Below are 23805 nucleotides of genomic sequence, written 5' to 3'. Positions count from 1 at the left end.
CTCAGTGCTCAAACACAGGTACAGGTATCTGAGCTCTCTCACTGCCCTAACACAGGTACACTGTCTGGACTCTCTCCCTGCTTAAAAACAGGTACAGGTATCTGGTCTCTCTCACTGCTCTAACACTGGGGCAGGTATCTGGGCTCTTTCACTGCTCAAAAATGGGTGCAGGTATCCGGGCTCTCTTTCTGCTCTAACACAGGTTCAGGTATCTGGGCTCTCTCACTGCACGAAGAAAGGTACAGATATCTGGTCTGTCTCACTGCTCGAACATGGGTGCAGGACTCTGGGCTCTCTTACTGTTCTAACACAGGTACAGTTATCTGGGCCCTGTCACTGCTCTAACATCGGTACACTGTCTGTGCTCTCTCATTGCTCTGACTCAGGTACTCTGTCTCGGCTCTCTCACTGATCTAACATGGGTGCAGGTATCTGGGCTCTCTCACTGCTCTCACACAGGTACAGGTATCTGGGCTCCCTCACTGCCCTAACACAGGTACAGGTATCTGGGCTATCTCACTGCACTAACACAGGTACAGTTATCTGGGCACTCTCACTGCCCTAATACAGGTACAGGTATCTGTGCTCTCTCACTGCAGTCACACAGGTACAGGTATCTGGGCTCTCTCACTTCTCTGACACAGGTACAGGTATCTGGGCTCTCACTGCTCTAACACAAGTACAGGTATCTGAGCCCTGTCACTGCTCTAACATCGGTACACTGTCTGGGATCTCTCACTGCTCTAACACAGGTGCAGGTATCTGGGCTCTCTCACTGCTCTCACACAGGTACAGGTATCTGGGCTCCCTCACTGCTCTAACACAGGTACAGGTATCTGGGCTCCCTCACTGCTCGAACACAGGTACAGGTATCTGGGCTGTCTCACTGCACTAACACAGGTACAATTATCTGGGCACTCTCACTGCCCTCATACAGGTACACTGTCTGGGCTCTCTCACTGCTCGAACACAGGTACATGTATCTGGGCTCTTTCACTGCAGCAACACAGGTACAGGTATCTGGGCTCTCTCACTGCTCTAACACAGGTACAGGTATCTGGGCTCTCTCACTGCTCTAACGCAGGTACAGGTATCTGGGCTCTCTCACTGCACTAACAGAGGTACAGTTATCTGGGCACTCTCACTGCCCTAATACAGGTACACTGTCTGGGCTCTCTCACTGCTCTACTACAGGTACAGGTATCTGGTCTGTCTCACTGCTCGAACATGGGTGCAGGTGTCTGGGCTCTCTCACTGCTCTAACACAGGTACAGGTATCTGGGCTCTCTCACTGCTATAACACAGGTATCGGTATCTGGGCTCTCTCACTGCTCTAACTCAGGCACAGGTATCTGGGCACTCTCTATGCTGTAACACAGGTACACTGGCTGGGCTCTCTCACTGCTCTAACACAGGTCCACGTATCTGTGCTCTCTCACTGCTCTAACACAGGTACAGGTATCTGGGCTCTCCCACTGACATAACACAGGTACAGGTATCTTGGCACTCTCACTGTTCCAACGCAGGTACAGGTATCTGGGCTCTCTCACTGCTCGAACACAGGTACAGGTATCTGGGCTCTCTCACTGCTCCAACACAGGTGCAGGTATCTGGGCTTTCTCAGTGTTCTAACACAGGTACAGGTATCTGGGCTCTCTCACTGCTCTAACACAGGTGCAGGTATCTGGGATCTCTCACTACTCCAACACAGGTACAGGTATCTGGGCTCTCTCACTGCTCTCACACAGGTCCACGTGTCTGTGCTCTCTCACTGCTCTAACACAGGTACAGGTATCTGGGCTCTCTCACTGCTATAACACAGGTATCGGTATCTGGGCTCTCTCACTGCTCTAACTCAGGCACAGGTATCTGGGCACTCTCTATGCTGTAACACAGGTACACTGGCTGGGCTCTCTCACTGCTCTAACACAGGTCCACGTATCTGTGCTCTCTCACTGCTCTAACACAGGTACAGGTATCTGGGCTCTCCCACTGACATAACACAGGTACAGGTATCTTGGCACTCTCACTGTTCCAACGCAAGTACAGGTATCTGGGCTCTCTCACTGCTCGAACACAGGTACAGGTATCTGGGCTCTCTCACTGCTCCAACACAGGTGCAGGTATCTGGGCTTTCTCAGTGTTCTAACACAGGTACAGGTATCTGGGCTCTCTCACTGCTCTAACACAGGTGCAGGTATCTGGGATCTCTCACTACTCCAACACAGGTACAGGTATCTGGGCTCTCTCACTGCTCTCACACAGGTCCACGTGTCTGTGCTCTCTCACTGCTCTAACACAGGTACAGGTATCTGGGCTCTCCCACTGACATAACACAGGTACAGGTATCTGGGCACTCTCTATGCTGTAACACAGGTACACTGGCTGGGCTCTCTCACTGCACTAAAACAGGTACACTGTCTGGGCTCTCTCAGTGCTCAAACACAGGTACAGGTATCTGAGCTCTCTCACTGCCCTAACACAGGTACACTGTCTGGACTCTCTCCCTGCTTAAAAACAGGTACAGGTATCTGGTCTCTCTCACTGCTCTAACACTGGGGCAGGTATCTGGGCTCTTTCACTGCTCAAAAATGGGTGCAGGTATCCGGGCTCTCTTTCTGCTCTAACACAGGTTCAGGTATCTGGGCTCTCTCACTGCACGAAGAAAGGTACAGATATCTGGTCTGTCTCACTGCTCGAACATGGGTGCAGGACTCTGGGCTCTCTTACTGTTCTAACACAGGTACAGTTATCTGGGCCCTGTCACTGCTCTAACATCGGTACACTGTCTGTGCTCTCTCATTGCTCTGACTCAGGTACACTTATCTGGGCTCTCTCATTGCTCCAACACAGGTACACTGACTGGTCTCTCTCACTGCTCCAACAGAGGTACAGGTATCTGTGCTCTCTCACTGCTCAAACACACGTACAGGTATCTGGGCTCACTCACTGCTCTCACACAGCTACAGGGATCTGGGCTCTCTTACTGCTCTAACACAGGTACAGCGATCTGGGCTCTCTCACTGCTCTAACACAGGTACAGGTATCTCAGCTCTCTCACTGCTCTTACAGAGGTATACTTATCTGGGCTCTCTCACTGCTCCAACACAAGTACAGATATCTGAGCTCACTTACTGCTCTCACACAGGTACAGGTATCACAGCTCTCTCACTGCTCTAACACAGGTACACTTATCTGGGGTCTCTCACTACTACAACACAGGTACAGGTATCTGGGCTAACTCACTGCTCTAATGCAGGTACACTGTCTGGGCTCTCTCAATGCTCTAACACAGGCACAGGTATCTGGGTTCTCTCACTGCACTAACTCTGGTACAGGTATCTTGGCCCTCTCACTGCACGAACACAGGTACAGGTATCTGGGCTTTACCTCAGCAATAACACAGGTACATGTATCTGGGCTCTCTCACTGCTCTAACACAGGTACAGGTATCTGGGCTCTCTCACTGCACTAACACAGGTACAGGTATCTGGTGTGACTCACTGCTCAAAAATGCGTGCAGGTATCCGGGCTCTCTTACTACTCTAACACAGGTACAGGTATCTGGTCTCTCTCACTGCACTAACACAGGTACAGGTATCTGGTCTGTCTAACTGCTCGAACATGGGTGCAGGTATCTGGGCTCTCTTACTGTTCTAACATAGGTACAGTTATCTGGGTTCTCTCACTGCTCTAACACAGTTATACTGTCTGCGCTCTCTCACTGCTCTAACACAGGCACAGGTATCTGGGCTCTATCACTGCTCTCACACGGGTACAGGTATCTGGGCTCTCACTGCTCTAACACAAGTACAGGTATCTGGGCCCTGTCACTGCTCTAACATCGGTACACTGTCTGGGATCTCTCACTGCTCCAACAGAGGTACAGGTATCTGTGCTCTCTCACTGCTCAAACACACGTACAGGTATCTGGGCTCACTCACTGCTCTCACACAGCTACAGGGATCTGGGCTCTCTTACTGCTCTAACACAGGTACAGCGATCTGGGCTCTCTCACTGCTCTAACACAGGTACAGGTATCTCAGCTCTCTCACTGCTCTTACAGAGGTATACTTATCTGGGCTCTCTCACTGCTCCAACACAAGTACAGATATCTGAGCTCACTTACTGCTCTCACACAGGTACAGGTATCACAGCTCTCTCACTGCTCTAACACAGGTACACTTATCTGGGGTCTCTCACTACTACAACACAGGTACAGGTATCTGGGCTAACTCACTGCTCTAATGCAGGTACACTGTCTGGGCTCTCTCAATGCTCTAACACAGGTACAGGTATCTTGGCCCTCTCACTGCACGAACACAGGTACAGGTATCTGGGCTTTACCTCAGCAATAACACAGGTACATGTATCTGGGCTCTCTCACTGCTCTAACACAGGTACAGGTATCTGGGCTCTCTCACTGCACTAACACAGGTACAGGTATCTGGTGTGACTCACTGCTCAAAAATGCGTGCAGGTATCCGGGCTCTCTTACTACTCTAACACAGGTACAGGTATCTGGTCTCTCTCACTGCACTAACACAGGTACAGGTATCTGGTCTGTCTAACTGCTCGAACATGGGTGCAGGTATCTGGGCTCTCTTACTGTTCTAACATAGGTACAGTTATCTGGGTTCTCTCACTGCTCTAACACAGTTATACTGTCTGCGCTCTCTCACTGCTCTAACACAGGCACAGGTATCTGGGCTCTATCACTGCTCTCACACGGGTACAGGTATCTGGGCTCTCACTGCTCTAACACAAGTACAGGTATCTGGGCCCTGTCACTGCTCTAACATCGGTACACTGTCTGGGATCTCTCACTGCTCTAACACAGGTGCAGGTATCTGGGCTCTCTCACTGCTCTCACACAGGTACAGGTATCTGGGCTCCCTCACTGCTCTAACACAGGTACAGATATCTGGGCTCCCTCACTGCTCGAACACAGGTACAGGTATCTGGGCTGTCTCACTGCACTAACACAGGTACAATTATCTGGGCACTCTCACTGCCCTCATACAGGTACACTGTCTGGGCTCTCTCACTGCTCTAACACAGGTACATGTATCTGGGCTCTTTCACTGCAGCAACACAGGTACAGGTATCTGGGCTCTCTCACTGCTCTAACACAGGTACAGGTATCTGGGCTCTCTCACTGCTCTAACGCAGGTACAGGTATCTGGGCTCTCTCACTGCACTAACAGAGGTACAATAATCTGGGCACTCTCACTGCCCTAATACAGGTACACTGTCTGGGCTCTCTCACTGCTCTACTACAGGTACAGGTATCTGGTCTGTCTCACTGCTCGAACATGGGTGCAGGTGTCTGGGCTCTCTCACTGCTCTAACACAGGTACAGGTATCTGGGCTCTCTCACTGCTATAACACAGGTATCGGTATCTGGGCTCTCTCACTGCTCTAACTCAGGTACAGGTATCTGGGCACTCTCTATGCTGTAACACAGGTACACTGGCTGGGCTCTCTCACTGCTCTAACACAGGTCCACGTATCTGTGCTCTCTCACTGCTCTAACACAGGTACAGGTATCTGGGCTCTCCCACTGACATAACACAGGTACAGGTATCTTGGCGCTCTCACTGTTCCAACGCAGGTACAGGTATCTGGGCTCTCTCACTGCTCGAACACAGGTACAGGTATCTGGGCTCTCTCACTGCTCCAACACAGGTGCAGGTATCTGGGCTTTCTCAGTGTTCTAACACAGGTACAGGTATCTGGGCTCTCTCACTGCTCTAACACAGGTGCAGGTATCTGGGATCTCTCACTACTCCAACACAGGTACAGGTATCTGGGCTCTCTCACTGCTGTCACACAGGTCCACGTGTCTGTGCTCTCTCACTGCTCTAACACAGGTACAGGTATCTGGGCTCTCCCACTGCTCTAACACAGGTAAAGGTATCTGGGCACTCTCTATGCTGTAACACAGGTACACTGGCTGGGCTCTCTCACTGCACTAAAACAGGTACACTGTCTGGGCTCTCTCAGTGCTCAAACACAGGTACAGGTATCTGAGCTCTCTCACTGCCCTAACACAGGTACACTGTCTGGACTCTCTCCCTGCTTAAAAACAGGTACAGGTATCTGGTCTCTCTCACTGCTCTAACACTGGGGCAGGTATCTGGGCTCTTTCACTGCTCAAAAATGGGTGCAGGTATCCGGGCTCTCTTTCTGCTCTAACACAGGTTCAGGTATCTGGGCTCTCTCACTGCACGAAGAAAGGTACAGATATCTGGTCTGTCTCACTGCTCGAACATGGGTGCAGGACTCTGGGCTCTCTTACTGTTCTAACACAGGTACAGTTATCTGGGCCCTGTCACTGCTCTAACATCGGTACACTGTCTGTGCTCTCTCATTGCTCTGACTCAGGTACTCTGTCTCGGCTCTCTCACTGATCTAACATGGGTGCAGGTATCTGGGCTCTCTCACTGCTCTCACACAGGTACAGGTATCTGGGCTCCCTCACTGCCCTAACACAGGTACAGGTATCTGGGCTATCTCACTGCACTAACACAGGTACAGTTATCTGGGCACTCTCACTGCCCTAATACAGGTACAGGTATCTGTGCTCTCTCACTGCAGTCACACAGGTACAGGTATCTGGGCTCTCTCACTTCTCTGACACAGGTACAGGTATCTGGGCTCTCACTGCTCTAACACAAGTACAGGTATCTGGGCCCTGTCACTGCTCTAACATCGGTACACTGTCTGGGATCTCTCACTGCTCCAACAGAGGTACAGGTATCTGTGCTCTCTCACTGCTCAAACACACGTACAGGTATCTGGGCTCACTCACTGCTCTCACACAGCTACAGGGATCTGGGCTCTCTTACTGCTCTAACACAGGTACAGCGATCTGGGCTCTCTCACTGCTCTAACACAGGTACAGGTATCTCAGCTCTCTCACTGCTCTTACAGAGGTATACTTATCTGGGCTCTCTCACTGCTCCAACACAAGTACAGATATCTGAGCTCACTTACTGCTCTCACACAGGTACAGGTATCACAGCTCTCTCACTGCTCTAACACAGGTACACTTATCTGGGGTCTCTCACTACTACAACACAGGTACAGGTATCTGGGCTAACTCACTGCTCTAATGCAGGTACACTGTCTGGGCTCTCTCAATGCTCTAACACAGGTACAGGTATCTTGGCCCTCTCACTGCACGAACACAGGTACAGGTATCTGGGCTTTACCTCAGCAATAACACAGGTACATGTATCTGGGCTCTCTCACTGCTCTAACACAGGTACAGGTATCTGGGCTCTCTCACTGCACTAACACAGGTACAGGTATCTGGTGTGACTCACTGCTCAAAAATGCGTGCAGGTATCCGGGCTCTCTTACTACTCTAACACAGGTACAGGTATCTGGTCTCTCTCACTGCACTAACACAGGTACAGGTATCTGGTCTGTCTAACTGCTCGAACATGGGTGCAGGTATCTGGGCTCTCTTACTGTTCTAACATAGGTACAGTTATCTGGGTTCTCTCACTGCTCTAACACAGTTATACTGTCTGCGCTCTCTCACTGCTCTAACACAGGCACAGGTATCTGGGCTCTATCACTGCTCTCACACGGGTACAGGTATCTGGGCTCTCACTGCTCTAACACAAGTACAGGTATCTGGGCCCTGTCACTGCTCTAACATCGGTACACTGTCTGGGATCTCTCACTGCTCTAACACAGGTGCAGGTATCTGGGCTCTCTCACTGCTCTCACACAGGTACAGGTATCTGGGCTCCCTCACTGCTCTAACACAGGTACAGATATCTGGGCTCCCTCACTGCTCGAACACAGGTACAGGTATCTGGGCTGTCTCACTGCACTAACACAGGTACAATTATCTGGGCACTCTCACTGCCCTCATACAGGTACACTGTCTGGGCTCTCTCACTGCTCTAACACAGGTACATGTATCTGGGCTCTTTCACTGCAGCAACACAGGTACAGGTATCTGGGCTCTCTCACTGCTCTAACACAGGTACAGGTATCTGGGCTCTCTCACTGCTCTAACGCAGGTACAGGTATCTGGGCTCTCTCACTGCACTAACAGAGGTACAATAATCTGGGCACTCTCACTGCCCTAATACAGGTACACTGTCTGGGCTCTCTCACTGCTCTACTACAGGTACAGGTATCTGGTCTGTCTCACTGCTCGAACATGGGTGCAGGTGTCTGGGCTCTCTCACTGCTCTAACACAGGTACAGGTATCTGGGCTCTCTCACTGCTATAACACAGGTATCGGTATCTGGGCTCTCTCACTGCTCTAACTCAGGTACAGGTATCTGGGCACTCTCTATGCTGTAACACAGGTACACTGGCTGGGCTCTCTCACTGCTCTAACACAGGTCCACGTATCTGTGCTCTCTCACTGCTCTAACACAGGTACAGGTATCTGGGCTCTCCCACTGACATAACACAGGTACAGGTATCTTGGCGCTCTCACTGTTCCAACGCAGGTACAGGTATCTGGGCTCTCTCACTGCTCGAACACAGGTACAGGTATCTGGGCTCTCTCACTGCTCCAACACAGGTGCAGGTATCTGGGCTTTCTCAGTGTTCTAACACAGGTACAGGTATCTGGGCTCTCTCACTGCTCTAACACAGGTGCAGGTATCTGGGATCTCTCACTACTCCAACACAGGTACAGGTATCTGGGCTCTCTCACTGCTGTCACACAGGTCCACGTGTCTGTGCTCTCTCACTGCTCTAACACAGGTACAGGTATCTGGGCTCTCCCACTGCTCTAACACAGGTAAAGGTATCTGGGCACTCTCTATGCTGTAACACAGGTACACTGGCTGGGCTCTCTCACTGCACTAAAACAGGTACACTGTCTGGGCTCTCTCAGTGCTCAAACACAGGTACAGGTATCTGAGCTCTCTCACTGCCCTAACACAGGTACACTGTCTGGACTCTCTCCCTGCTTAAAAACAGGTACAGGTATCTGGTCTCTCTCACTGCTCTAACACTGGGGCAGGTATCTGGGCTCTTTCACCGCTCAAAAATGGGTGCAGGTATCCGGGCTCTCTTTCTGCTCTAACACAGGTTCAGGTATCTGGGCTCTCTCACTGCACGAAGAAAGGTACAGATATCTGGTCTGTCTCACTGCTCGAACATGGGTGCAGGACTCTGGGCTCTCTTACTGTTCTAACACAGGTACAGTTATCTGGGCCCTGTCACTGCTCTAACATCGGTACACTGTCTGTGCTCTCTCATTGCTCTGACTCAGGTACTCTGTCTCGGCTCTCTCACTGATCTAACATGGGTGCAGGTATCTGGGCTCTCTCACTGCTCTCACACAGGTACAGGTATCTGGGCTCCCTCACTGCCCTAACACAGGTACAGGTATCTGGGCTATCTCACTGCACTAACACAGGTACAGTTATCTGGGCACTCTCACTGCCCTAATACAGGTACAGGTATCTGTGCTCTCTCACTGCAGTCACACAGGTACAGGTATCTGGGCTCTCTCACTTCTCTGACACAGGTACAGGTATCTGGGCTCTCACTGCTCTAACACAAGTACAGGTATCTGGGCCCTGTCACTGCTCTAACATCGGTACACTGTCTGGGATCTCTCACTGCTCTAACACAGGTGCAGGTATCTGGGCTCTCTCACTGCTCTCACACAGGTACAGGTATCTGGGCTCCCTCACTGCTCTAACACAGGTACAGGTATCTGGGCTCCCTCACTGCTCGAACACAGGTACAGGTATCTGGGCTGTCTCACTGCACTAACACAGGTACAATTATCTGGGCACTCTCACTGCCCTCATACAGGTACACTGTCTGGGCTCTCTCACTGCTCGAACACAGGTACATGTATCTGGGCTCTTTCACTGCAGCAACACAGGTACAGGTATCTGGGCTCTCTCACTGCTCTAACACAGGTACAGGTATCTGGGCTCTCTCACTGCTCTAACGCAGGTACAGGTATCTGGGCTCTCTCACTGCACTAACAGAGGTACAGTTATCTGGGCACTCTCACTGCCCTAATACAGGTACACTGTCTGGGCTCTCTCACTGCTCTACTACAGGTACAGGTATCTGGTCTGTCTCACTGCTCGAACATGGGTGCAGGTGTCTGGGCTCTCTCACTGCTCTAACACAGGTACAGGTATCTGGGCTCTCTCACTGCTATAACACAGGTATCGGTATCTGGGCTCTCTCACTGCTCTAACTCAGGTACAGGTATCTGGGCACTCTCTATGCTGTAACACAGGTACACTGGCTGGGCTCTCTCACTGCTCTAACACAGGTCCACGTATCTGTGCTCTCTCACTGCTCTAACACAGGTACAGGTATCTGGGCTCTCCCACTGACATAACACAGGTACAGGTATCTTGGCACTCTCACTGTTCCAACGCAGGTACAGGTATCTGGGCTCTCTCACTGCTCGAACACAGGTACAGGTATCTGGGCTCTCTCACTGCTCCAACACAGGTGCAGGTATCTGGGCTTTCTCAGTGTTCTAACACAGGTACAGGTATCTGGGCTCTCTCACTGCTCTAACACAGGTGCAGGTATCTGGGATCTCTCACTACTCCAACACAGGTACAGGTATCTGGGCTCTCTCACTGCTCTCACACAGGTCCACGTGTCTGTGCTCTCTCACTGCTCTAACACAGGTACAGGTATCTGGGCTCTCCCACTGACATAACACAGGTACAGGTATCTGGGCACTCTCTATGCTGTAACACAGGTACACTGGCTGGGCTCTCTCACTGCACTAAAACAGGTACACTGTCTGGGCTCTCTCAGTGCTCAAACACAGGTACAGGTATCTGAGCTCTCTCACTGCCCTAACACAGGTACACTGTCTGGACTCTCTCCCTGCTTAAAAACAGGTACAGGTATCTGGTCTCTCTCACTGCTCTAACACTGGGGCAGGTATCTGGGCTCTTTCACTGCTCAAAAATGGGTGCAGGTATCCGGGCTCTCTTTCTGCTCTAACACAGGTTCAGGTATCTGGGCTCTCTCACTGCATGAAGAAAGGTACAGATATCTGGTCTGTCTCACTGCTCGAACATGGGTGCAGGACTCTGGGCTCTCTTACTGTTCTAACACAGGTACAGTTATCTGGGCCCTGTCACTGCTCTAACATCGGTATACTGTCTGTGCTCTCTCATTGCTCTGACTCAGGTACTCTGTTTCGGCTCTCTCACTGATCTAACATGGGTGCAGGTATCTGGGCTCTCTCACTGCTCTCACACAGGTACAGGTATCTGGGCTCCCTCACTGCCCTAACACAGGTACAGGTATCTGGGCTATCTCACTGCACTAACACAGGTACAGTTATCTGGGCACTCTCACTGCCCTAATACAGGTACAGGTATCTGTGCTCTCTCACTGCAGTCACACAGGTACAGGTATCTGGGCTCTCTCACTTCTCTGACACAGGTACAAGTATCTGGGCTCTCTCACTGCTCTAACAAAGGTACAGGTATCTGGGCTCTCTCTCTGCTCTAACACAGATACAGGTATCTGGGCTCTCTCACTGCTCGAACACAGGTACAGATATCTGGGTTCAATCACTGCACTATCACAGGTACAGGTAGCTGGGCCCTCTCATTCCTCGAACACAGGTACAGGTATCTGGGCTCTCTCACTACTCTAACACAGGTCCAAGTATCTGGGCACCCTCACTGCACTAATGCAGGTACACTGTCTGGGCTCTCTCACTGCTCCAACGCAGGTACAGGTATCTGGGCTCTCTCACTGTTCCAACAGAGGTACAGGTATCTGGGCTCTCTCACTGCTCTCACACAGGTGCAGGTATCTGGGCTCTCTCACTGCTCTAACACAGGTACAGTAATCTGGGCTCTCTCACTGCTCTAACACAGATACAGGTATCTGGGCTCTCTCACTGCTCTAACACAGATACAGATATCTGCGCTCTCTCACTATTCTAACACATGTCCAGGTATCTGGGCTTTATCTCAGCAATATCACAGGTAAAGGTATCTGGGCTCTCTCACTGATCTAACACAGGTACAGGTATCTGGGCTCTCACAATGCTTCAACCCAGGTACAGTCATCTGGGTTCTCTCACTGCTCTAACACAGGTACACTGTCTGCGCTCTCTCACTGCTCTCACACGCGTACAGGTATCTGGATTCTCTCACTGCTCTAACACTGGGGCAGGTAACTGGGCTCTCTCACTGCTCTAACACAGGTACAGGTATCTGACCTCTCTCACTGCACTAACACAGCTACAGGTATCTGGTCTGTCTCACTGCTCAAAAATGGGTGCAGGTATCCGGGCTCTCTTACTGCTCTAACACAGGTACAGGTATCTGGGCTCTCTCACGGCACTAACAATGGTACAGGTATCTGGTCTGTCTCACTGCTCGAACATGGGTGCAGGACTCGGGGCTCTCTTACTGTTCTAACACAGGTACAGTTATCTGGGTTCTCTCACTGCTCTAACACAGGTACAGGTATCTGGGCTCTCTCACCGCTCTAACACAGGTACAGGTATCTGGGCTCTCTCACTGCTCTAGCAAAAGTACAGGTATCTGGGCCCTGTCACTGCTCTAACATCGGTACACTGTCTGGGCTCTCTCATTGCTCTGACTCAGGTACTCTGTCTAGGCTCTCTCACTGCTCTAACACGGGTGCAGGTATCTGGGCTCTCTCACTGCTCTCACACAGGTACAGGTATCTGGGCTCCCTCACTGCCCTAACACAGGTACAGGTATCTGGGCTCTCTCACTGCAGTAACACAGGTACAGGTATCTGGGCTCTCTCACTGCTCTAACACAGGTACAAGTATCTGGGCTATCTCACTGCACTAACACAGGTACAGTTATCTGGGCACTCTCACTGCCCTAATACAGGTACAGGTATCTGGGCTCTCTCACTGCAGTCACACAGGTACAGGTATCTGGGCTCTCTCACTTCTCTAACACAGGTACAAGTATCTGGGCTCTGTCACTGCTCTATTAAAGGTACAGGTTTCTGGGCTCTCTCACTGCTCTAACACAGGTACAGTTATCTGGGCACTCTCACTGCCCTAATACAGGTACAGGTATCTGGGCTCTCTCACTGCAGTCACACAGGTACAGGTATCTGGGCTCTCTCACTGCCCTAATACAGGTACACTGTCTGGGCTCTCTCACTGCTCTACCACAGGTACAGGGATCTGGTCTGTCTCACTGCTCGAACACAGGTACAGGTATCTGGGCTCTCTCACAGCACGAACACAGGTACAGGTATCTGGGCCTTCTCACTTCTCGAACACAGGTACAGGTATCTGAACTCTCTAACTGCTCTAACACAGGTACAGGTATCTGAGCTCTCTCAATGCTCTAACACAGGTACAGGTATCTGGGCTCTCTAACTGCTCTAACACAGGTACAGGTATCTGGGCTCTCCCACTGCTCGAACACAGGTACAGGTATCTGTGCTCTCTCACTGCACTAACACAGATACAGCTATCTGGGCTCTCTCAGTGCAGTAACATAGGTACAGCTATCTGGGCCCTCTCACTACTCGAACTCAGGTACAGGTATCTGGGCTCTCTCACTGCCCTAACACAGTTACACTGTCTGGGCTCTCTCCCTGCTTAAACACAGGTACAGGTATCTGGTCTCCCTCACTGCTCAAACACAGGGACAGGTATCTGGGCTCTCTCACTGCTCGAACACAGGTACAGGTATCTGGGCTCTCCAACTGCACTAACACAGGTACAGGTATCTGTGCTCTCCCCCTGCTCGAACACAGGTACAGGTATCTGGGCTCTCTCACTGCACTAACATAGCTACAGCTATCTGGGCCATCTCACTGCTCGAATACAGGTACAGGTATCTGGGTTCACTCACTGCACTAACACAGGTATAGTTATCTGGGCCCTCTCACTCCTCGAACACAGGTACAGGTATCTGGGCTCTCTCACTGCACGAACACAGGTACAGGTATCTGGGCCTTCTCACTTCTCGAACACAGGTACAGGTATCTGAGCTCTCTAACTGCTCTAACACAGGTACAGGTATCTGAGCTCTCTCAATGCTCTAACACAGGTACAGGTATCTGGGCTCTCTAACTGCTCTAACACAGGTACAGGTATCTGGGCTCTCTCAATGCTCTCACACAGGTACAGGTATCTGGGCTCTCTAACTGCTCAAACACAGGTACAGGTATCTGGGTACTCTCACTGCTTTAACACAGGGACAGGTATCTGGGCACTCTCATTGCTCTAACACAGGCACTGGTATCTGGGCACTCTCACTGCTCTAACACAGGGACAGGTGTCTGGGCTCTTTCAATGCTCTAACACAGTTACAAGTATCTGGGTGCTCTCACTGCTCCAACAGAAGTTCAGGTATCTGGGCTCTCTCACTGCTCTAACACAACTACAGGTATCTGGATTCACTCACTGCACTAACACAGGTATAGGTATCTGGGCCCTCTCACTCCTCGAACACAGGTACAGGTATCTGGGCTCTCTCACTGCACTAACACAGGTACAGGTATCTGGGCCTTCTCACTTCTCGAACACAGGTACAGGTATCTGGGCTCTCTAACTGCTCTAACACAGGTACAGGTATCTGGGCTCTCTCAATGCTCTTATACAGGTACAGGTATCTGGGCTCTCTAACTGCTCTAACACAGGGACAGGTGTCTGGGCTCTTTCAATGCTCTAACACAGTTACAAGTATCTGGGCGCTCTCACTGCTCCAACAGAAGTTCAGGTATCTGGGCTCTCTCACTGCTCTAACACAACTACAGGTATCTGGGCTCTCTCACTGCACTAACACAGGTACAGGTATCTGGGCTCTCCAACTGCACTAACACAGGTACAGGTATCTGGGCTCTCCCCCTGCTCGAACACAGGTACAGGTATCTGGGTTCACTCACTGCACTAACACAGGTATAGGTATCTGGGCCCTCTCACTCCTCGAACACAGGTACAGGTATCTGGGCTCTCTCACTGCACTAACACAGGTACAGGTATCTGGGCTCTTTCAGTGCTCTAACACAGTTACAAGTATCTGGGCACTCTCACTGCTCCAACAGAAGTTCAGGTATCTGGGCTCTCTCACTGCTCTAACACAACTACAGGTATCTGGGCTCTCTCTCTCTGCTCTAACACAGTTACATGTATCTGGGCTCTCTTATGCTCCAACACAGGTACAGTGTGTGGTCTTTCTCACTGCTCTAACACAGTTACAGGTATCTGGGCTCTCTCTATGCTGTAACACAGGTACACTGGCTGGGCTCTCTCACTGCACTAAAACAGGTACAGGCATCTGGGTTTTCTCACTGCCCTAACACATTAAACTGTCTGGGCTCTCTCCCTGCTCAATCACAGGTACAGGTATCTGGGCTCTCTCACTGCCCTAACACAGGTACACTGTCTGGGCTCTCTCCCTGCTCAATCACAGGTACAGGTAGCTGGTTCCTCTCACTGCTCAAACACAGGTACAGGTATCTGGGCTCTCTCACTGGACTAACATAGGTTCAGCTATCTGGGCCCTCTCACTGCTCGAACACAGGTACAGGTATCTGGGCTCTCTCACTTCACTAACATAGGTTCAGCTATCTGGGCCCTCACACTGCTCGAACACAGGTACAGGTATCTGGGCTCTCTCACTACCCTAAAACAGTTACACTGTCTGGGCTCTCTCCCTGCTCAAACACAGGTACAGGTATCTGGGCTCTCTCTCTGCTCTCACACAGGTACAGGTATCTGGGCTCTCTCACTGCTCTAACACAGGTGCAGGTATCTGGGCTCTCTCACTGCTCTAATGCAGGTACACTGTCTGGGCTCTCTCACTGCTCTCACACAGGTACACTGTCTGGGTTCTCTCACTAATCTAACACAGGGACAGGTGTCTGGGCTCTCTCACTGCTCCCCCACAAGTACAGGTGTTGTAGAGAGTAGAAATAATATATAGACTTAGGCATTAGGCACCTGCTGGATATTTAAAACTCACATAAGCTTAAATGGACACACACATAAAATGGCTGCCCAGGCATGATGGGAAATCAGGTAGTCAAACTGTGAACTGTTGAACGTTCACTGACCGAGCAATAACCCTGTGAGGCCCACTGTAGGAATGCCTGGGATGAGGGAAGACAGAGATAAGAAGGAAACCATCTCCTGTGAACAGGCCATAAACCAATTAATTCCCCAGGAAGAAAGATAAGAGGGAAACCATTTGCTGTAAACAAGGCTATATACCAATTATTTCTCCCAGATGAAAGAACTAGGGAGAGAACCTATAAAGCCATCGATCAGCCCAAGCTGACAATAACCGAACATATGGTTCCCTGGATACTAGGAGAATTCTATTGGGTTAAAAGAACCTATATGTAATCTATAATCGTTGTGATTGGCTTGTGTCCAGCCGTGATGGGCTGTGTAACTGTAGTAAACTGTTTTGTAACTGTTGTGAAACATATAAAGGTACATGTAACTCTTTGTTCTGTGGAGAGAAACCTGGATACGGTCCTGAGTTTTTCCTTCCCGCTGAGCGTTATTAAATGCCGCCAGGCATTGGAACCGACTCTGAGTGTTGAGTGATTCTTCTAAGAAAACACTAACGCTAACAATGGCGTAGTCGACGGGATTTCCCGGAGTCGCTGGACGCCCTTGGAAAAAACCTGGGTGAGTATAAAAAACAATTTTTAAGTATAAAGGGTGCGGAAGGTGGAAGCTGGTTGATCGACATGAGGAGACGGTCTAATATCTCAAACGCCTAGCCTGAGCCTGAATTAAGAGGACTTTTGTCCCACGTGACGGCCAGGAACCAAGTAGGCGTAGGGAACACACTTAGACCGTGGGATCGTGATACCGAGAGACATCTTCCGGACCCAGTAGTGTAATTTGAAATACCCCGGGATAGAACCAAGCAGTGTACAGCGGCTAACGGAATCCAAACCTGTGAACAGGGTCGGACCAACGGGCTGAGCGGTGGTAGGTAGTCGTTAAGGATACGTAGAGCACTGCGGGAATTGCTTAAACGCGTTTTAAGAATTGTATAAGTTTGTGTAACAGCAGAACTTGTGACCTGACAGTAGCCAAGAGACAGTTTACTTCAAGTCGCGCTAGAAAGAAAGCGGACCTCTGAGAGTAGATTCCTAACGGTACTAGTCCTACCCAGGAATGGCCATGAAAACAAGTAAACTCGAGTGGGGACCAGAAGGGTCGCTTACCCGCCACCTGGCGGAAAAACAAAAGAAGCTAATTGAAAAAATGATTAAAGCAGGGTGGAATCCTCAGGAATTAGTTATGTGAGGAATTATTTAGATAAAACTACGAATTCCCTGAAAGGTCATGGATCCAAAAATAGAGCCGGCCAAAACAAGAAGAGAGACTGTTGTATGATCGTTGAGTGAGAAGTGTCTGTGTGATTTTTGACTGCAGAATGAATTTTTTATGTTTTCATGTTCCGAAAGCCTGGTTGGAAGAGGAATGCAAGTGTCTGTTTATTTTAGAAACAGAGTGAAAGTCTTTTTTTAACCCTTTGTAATGTTGTCCTGTATGTGGGAAGTTTTAAGAAATTTAAGTTCGAAACGCAGGTGTGGATTTATTCGGATGATAAGTTACGGAGCTAGGAAAATAAACAAATAAAGAATAGGTTTGTTGAGCAAAATATTTATTTGACATGCTCACTTACTTGCCGAAAGAAAACATGCAATGATTGATTGGGTTGAAAGACATAAATTTAGTCTCGGAATGAGATAAAGAATGCTTTAAAAAAAAAAGAGCTTCTAAAAAAAAAAGTTTTAAATAAAGATTGAAATTACAACGTTTGAATTGGGATTTTGAGATATTCAGAGAAGGCACAGGAAATACTGAGGTGGATTTAAAAAAAAAGAAAAAGATTAAATTAAATCTGATCAGGTCAAACTCCTGGGCAAGTGGCGAGCTATCTGCGAAGGTGTAAAAGGAACTTTTGGAAAATGTTAAAAACAGCAAGCTTTAGTAACGACTTTGAAACTGGAGCATTTTGAGATAACGAAAGGCAGCCCTCAAACTCTCAAAGCTGGTCTCCATTCCAGTTATGGAGAAAAAGAAAAAGATAAAGACGCCACTTTGAAAGTAAACAAATGATTTTAAATTAACAACTTTATGGAGTTACGAACCCTCCGTGTAAAATACAAAACCTAATTTGAAGAAAGGAAAAAAAAAAGATGTAACGGACTAAATGGAAAAAGACATAACTTACTAAATACTAGTTGATGTTTGCTGTGAAAAAGATATTGGTTTAATTAGAAGAGAAAAAAAAAATTGGAATAAGTAAAAAACACTCTACATGGATTCGAATTTTCAATTATGAAAAAGTTTCAATGCAGTTTGAAAAGATTTCCAAAATGGACAGTGTTTATCAAAAATGTCCCGAACAGTCTAAACAAGCAGGAGGGTTTTGAAGATAACGAGGAGAAAGAGAGAAATAAAAAAAAACAGAATTGAATTTCAGTAAACAAAATTGCTATTGTATGTGTGGTCTTGTTTTAAAACAATTAAAAAAAAAAAATTCTTTGGCAAGTACTTGAATTAGAAGTTAAGAAAACATTGGAGTTTACTCTAATGATTTATGCTGTTTTTAACGGATTCCTAATTTCGAAGCCAGTTTTGAAGGCACAAAGACTTTTTTTTTTCAGATGATTACGTGAAGTCACGTAATGACATCAGGTCTTCTTACAAACCTGGAAAGGAGTTAACCCTTTCCATTGACAGCCGTTTTATACTGAACATTATTAATTTGGATTTCTTAATAGGGAAAAAAAAGACTCACCTAACAGAGGAAACAAAAATAAAAACAGAACTGCTTATGTAATAATACTTGCCTGATACAATAAAGAAATAGATATTCAATAAAACAAATTGAAGAGTTAAAAGCTAAGATAAACAGGCTGGAAGAGATAACAGGACTAGACGGATAGTGCAGTGCGCAGCCATAGCACCATCACCTCTGGCAATAGAGCCAATGTACCCCACGGTGGGTAGGTGTAGTCCACAAACCCAGCCTAATGGTAAAGCAGACAGCGATGTTTGGAGGAATAGCTTTGGCCTTGGTCATAGGAGTTTGGGTAATATTTAAGTGAGTAAAGACACGGGCGCACGCCCTACAGATTCAGCTCGAAATGGTTCGATTATAACCTTGTGCTTCTGATTTTGCAGGGTGACAGGGACTCTCGTAGAGCAAAAAACTTAACCCCTGGTGACGACCAGGCCGTCTGTTTAAAATTACAGATAATACTTACCGGAATGGGAATACGAACGGCGCTACTCGTAATATGGATAGCCCTGCGACATGCACGTACCCTGGGCAACACCGACGGACAGCAGAGCACGCTGGAAATAAACAACTATATGAACTATGGAGTCTTGTTTAATTTAACGGACGGAATGTGCATCCCAGCAGCCAAGGACTGGAGCAAGGACAGGACTTATTTTAATGCATGGTTACAAGTGAATCCTAATAAGAATAAGAGTATGTGTACAGTGCTCCACGGGTATAAGGAGCAGATGCATTAAACGGAGGGATGTCAAAGGGCCTGATGAATGTACTTTCGGCATAATTTGCGCGCCACCGGGACAATCCCAGCAATCAGTCATCCGCAAGAAGGGAATGGGGCTGTGTGGGTATTACGAGGAGGCGGGGGCGGCTGCAATATCATTGTATGTATGTTTCTCACCCCCTCCGACACCGCGCCCCATAAGAATCACTACATTGCCCGAAGAACTGCCTTGTCCCATAACTACTAAGGGACCAGAAAATGGGATTGCAATGTACAACGAAGGGGAATTATTGTATGATAATGTTAAACATGAAATTGTGCCTGTTCTGATCAATATTTCAGGCATCCAGATGCCGGAATGTTGTACCGAACAGTCAAGGAAGATGTACAGTGTATTAAGTAAAGTCGTAATGCAGCAGGCTGCCGATGCCATGGGTGCCAGTAGGTTCCGGGGACAGGGGTTAGCCCCAGGATGAAGAGGGAAATAGTTAATGATGTTGCTACCGTTTTCAATACAGAGACCTCCGTAGTGAACTCGATAGACATACAAGGATTAAATGAGAGGGTGGAACAGCTTAGAGGGGTGATGAAGGGGTTATTGGAGAGGGTGGAGCAAAACCAGGAAGACCAGGCCAACCTAGGAAAGGAGGGTGCCAAAATCCAGTTGGATGGCATCTCAGTCCTGGAAGCTCACGCTAAAACCATCAATCACCTCATTGATAGAGAACAAGAAGATACAATAAAGCAAAGACAGGGGCAACTCTGTCATGCTTATGGTCTGTGGATGGTGGGACAGATCCGCCACAACCTCGACCAGATCCAACGCGGGGAAGTACCCGATTGGATAGACAGTTCACATTTAGCTCAGTTGGCGAACCAAAGGGGGACACTGGATAATTGTACTCTGAAGGGACTGACCCGAGTATACCCCGCAATTCCAGATTGCCAGATGGGTAGGACTACCGGGATAGGGATAGTCCTGTTGATCCCTATAGCAACGCCGGACTCAGGGCCGTTCCCCCTATACCAACTAGAGAATATCGGAATAATCCGGGAAAATGTCTCCATAAGCTACTACCTAACCACCACCTCTGCCGTTCGTCGAAACAACATACTTACCGGGATTTCCCTAGCAGATTGCAAGCAAAGGGGGGAAATCACAGTATGCCCTCACCCGGTGGGCCGAGGGGAACTAGACGAAGGCGGGTTTAACCGAACCAACGGGTGTGTACTAGAAATAGTGCCCGCACACATGCACTTCGCGAGGGCAGGCTACGGAGGGAGGGGAAGATACTGCGTCTCTACCACAGAGCGTTCATACCAGTATAATGACCTACAGTGCCCTATACCGCAGCCAAACTTTTGCTTTACACCACTACGACCTGTCGCGATCGGGCAAGCACATATCACCCAGGTTAGGCGCCGGAAGTCCGAAGTTATTGAAGTAACTGATCAGCTCCATGATCATTTACAGGATTATGACGAGCCAGAGCAGGTCCCTATCCCACATCTAACCGAGGTATTACGGGAGTTAAGGCTCAGAGTGGGGCAATCCGTAAAACTCTATCACCAGCTACAAACTAAAATCAAAGAACTGGAAGAAGATACCGAGGTAGACTTACAAAGTCAGAGTTGGTGGAGAAAAGTCTGGGACTGGGGAATAAATGTGAACATCCACCCATGGATCCGAATTATTTCACACACACTGGTCGGAATACAATTAATCTTAGCAATAACATGGGGCGTGATGGCCTGCCAGGTATGCAGGCGCCACAAACGGCGGAAACGGACCAATCACCGTTCCCTGGATATTAAACAGGCCTGTTTGATAAGGGGACGGGGGGAGCTAGCCTTTGTTAATTTGATCTAAGCAACCGGGACTCCTGAAACCGCGTGACTGGCCAGCACGTTGAGGCAAGGAATACCGGGCCGTGCACAAATATCAGATAAAGGCAGTACGGTCGGTTAAAAGGGGACTAGGACTAGTCCCTTTACCGAAAGGGGGAATTGTTGTAGAGAGTAGAAATAATATATAGACTTAGGCATTAGGCACCTGCTGGATATTTAAAACTCACATAAGCTTAAATGGACACACACATAAAATGGCTGCCCAGGCATGATGGGAAATCAGGTAGTCAAACTGTGAACTGTTGAACGTTCACTGACCGAGCAATAACCCTGTGAGGCCCACTGTAGGAATGCCTGGGATGAGGGAAGACAGAGATAAGAAGGAAACCATCTCCTGTGAACAAGGCCATAAACCAATTAATTCCCCAGGAAGAAAGATAAGAGGGAAACCATTTGCTGTAAACAAGGCTATATACCAATTATTTCTCCCAGATGAAAGAACTAGGGAGAGAACCTATAAAGCCATCGATCAGCCCAAGCTGACAATAACCGAACATATGGTTCCCTGGATACTAGGAGAATTCTATTGGGTTAAAAGAACCTATATGTAATCTATAATCGTTGTGATTGGCTTGTGTCCAGCCGTGATGGGCTGTGTAACTGTAGTAAACTGTTTTGTAACTGTTGTGAAACATATAAAGGTACATGTAACTCTTTGTTCTGTGGAGAGAAACCTGGATACGGTCCTGAGTTTTTCCTTCCCGCTGAGCGTTATTAAATGCCGCCAGGCATTGGAACCGACTCTGAGTGTTGAGTGATTCTTCTAAGAAAACACTAACGCTAACAACAGGTATCTGGGCTCTCTCACTGCTCTAATTCAATTACAGGTATCTGGGCGCTCTCACTGCTCTAAAACAGATTCACTGTCCCAGCTCACGCACTGCTCTAACACAGGTACACTGTAATTGCTCTCTCACTGCTCTAACACAGGTACACTGTCTGAGCTCTCTCACTGCTCTAACACAGGTACAGGTATCTGGGCTCTCTCACTGCCCTGTCACAGGTACAGGTATCTGGGCTCTCTCACTGCTCCAACACGGGTACAGGTATCTGGGCCCTGTCACTGCTCTAACACAGGTACAGGTATCTGGGCTCTCTCACTGCTCTAACACAGGTACATGATAGGTCCAAGTCAGCATGGATTTGTGAAAGGGAAATCATGCTGGACAAATCTTCTGGAATTTTTTGGAAATGTTTCCAGCAGAGTGGACAAGGGGGAACCAGTTGATGTGGTGTATTTGGACTTTTAGAAGGCTTTCGACAAGGTCCCACACAAGAGATTATTGTGCAAAGTTAAAGCACATGGGATTAGGGGTAGTGTGCCGGCATGGATTGAGAACTGGTTGGCAGACAGGAAGCAAAGAGAAGGAGTAAATGGGCACTTTACAGAATGGCAGGCAGTGACTAGTGGGTTACTGCAAGGTTCTGTGCTGGGGCCCCAGCTGTTTACATTGTACAATCATGATTTAGACGAGGGGATTAAATGTAGTTTCTCCAAATTTGCGGATGACACTAAGTTGGGTGGCAGTGTGAGCTGCGAGGAGGATGCTATGAGGCTGCAGAGTGACTTGGATAGTTTAGGTGAGTGGGCAAATGCATTGCAGATGAAGTATAATGTGGATAAATGTGAGGTTATCCACTTTGGAGGTAAAAACAGAGAGACAGACTATTATCTGAATGGTGACAGATTAGGAAAAGGGGAGGTGCAACGAGACCTGGGTGTCATGGTGCATCAGTCATTGAAGGTTGGCATGCAGGTACAGCAGGCGGTTCAGAAAGCAACTGGCATGCTAGCCTTCATAGCGAGGCGATTTGAGTACAGGGGCAGGGAGGTATTACAACAGTTGTACACGGCTTTGGTGAGGCCACACCTGGAGTAATGTGTACAGTTTTGGTCTCCTAACATGAGGAAGGACATTCTTGCTATTGAGGGAGTGCAGCGAAGGTTCACCAGACTGATTCCCGGGATGGCGGGACTGACATAACAAGAAAGACAGGATCAATTGGGCTTGTATTCAGTGGTGTTCAGAAGAATGAGAGGGGATCTCATAGAAACGTTTAAAATTCTGACAGGTGTAGACATGTTAGATGCAGGAAGAATGTTCCCAATGTTGGGGAAGTCCAGAACCAGGGGTCACAGTCTAAGAACAAGGGGTAAGCCATTTAGGACCGAGATGAGGAGAAACGTCTTCACCCAGAGAATTGTGAACCTGTGGAATTCTCTACCACAGAAAGTTGTTGAGGCCAATTCACTAAATATATTCAAAAAGGAGTTAGATGTAGTCCTTACTACTAGGGGGATCAAGGGGTATGGCGAGAAAGCAGGAATGGGGTACTGAAGTTGCATGTTCAGCCATGAACTCATTGAATGGCGGTGCAGGCTCGAAGGGCTGAAT

The sequence above is a fragment of the Pristiophorus japonicus genome, chromosome 4 (genome assembly GCF_044704955.1).
Source record: "Pristiophorus japonicus isolate sPriJap1 chromosome 4, sPriJap1.hap1, whole genome shotgun sequence".
NCBI classification, from domain to species: Eukaryota; Metazoa; Chordata; class Chondrichthyes; family Pristiophoridae; genus Pristiophorus; species Pristiophorus japonicus.
This window is presented reverse-complemented; position numbering follows the sequence as displayed.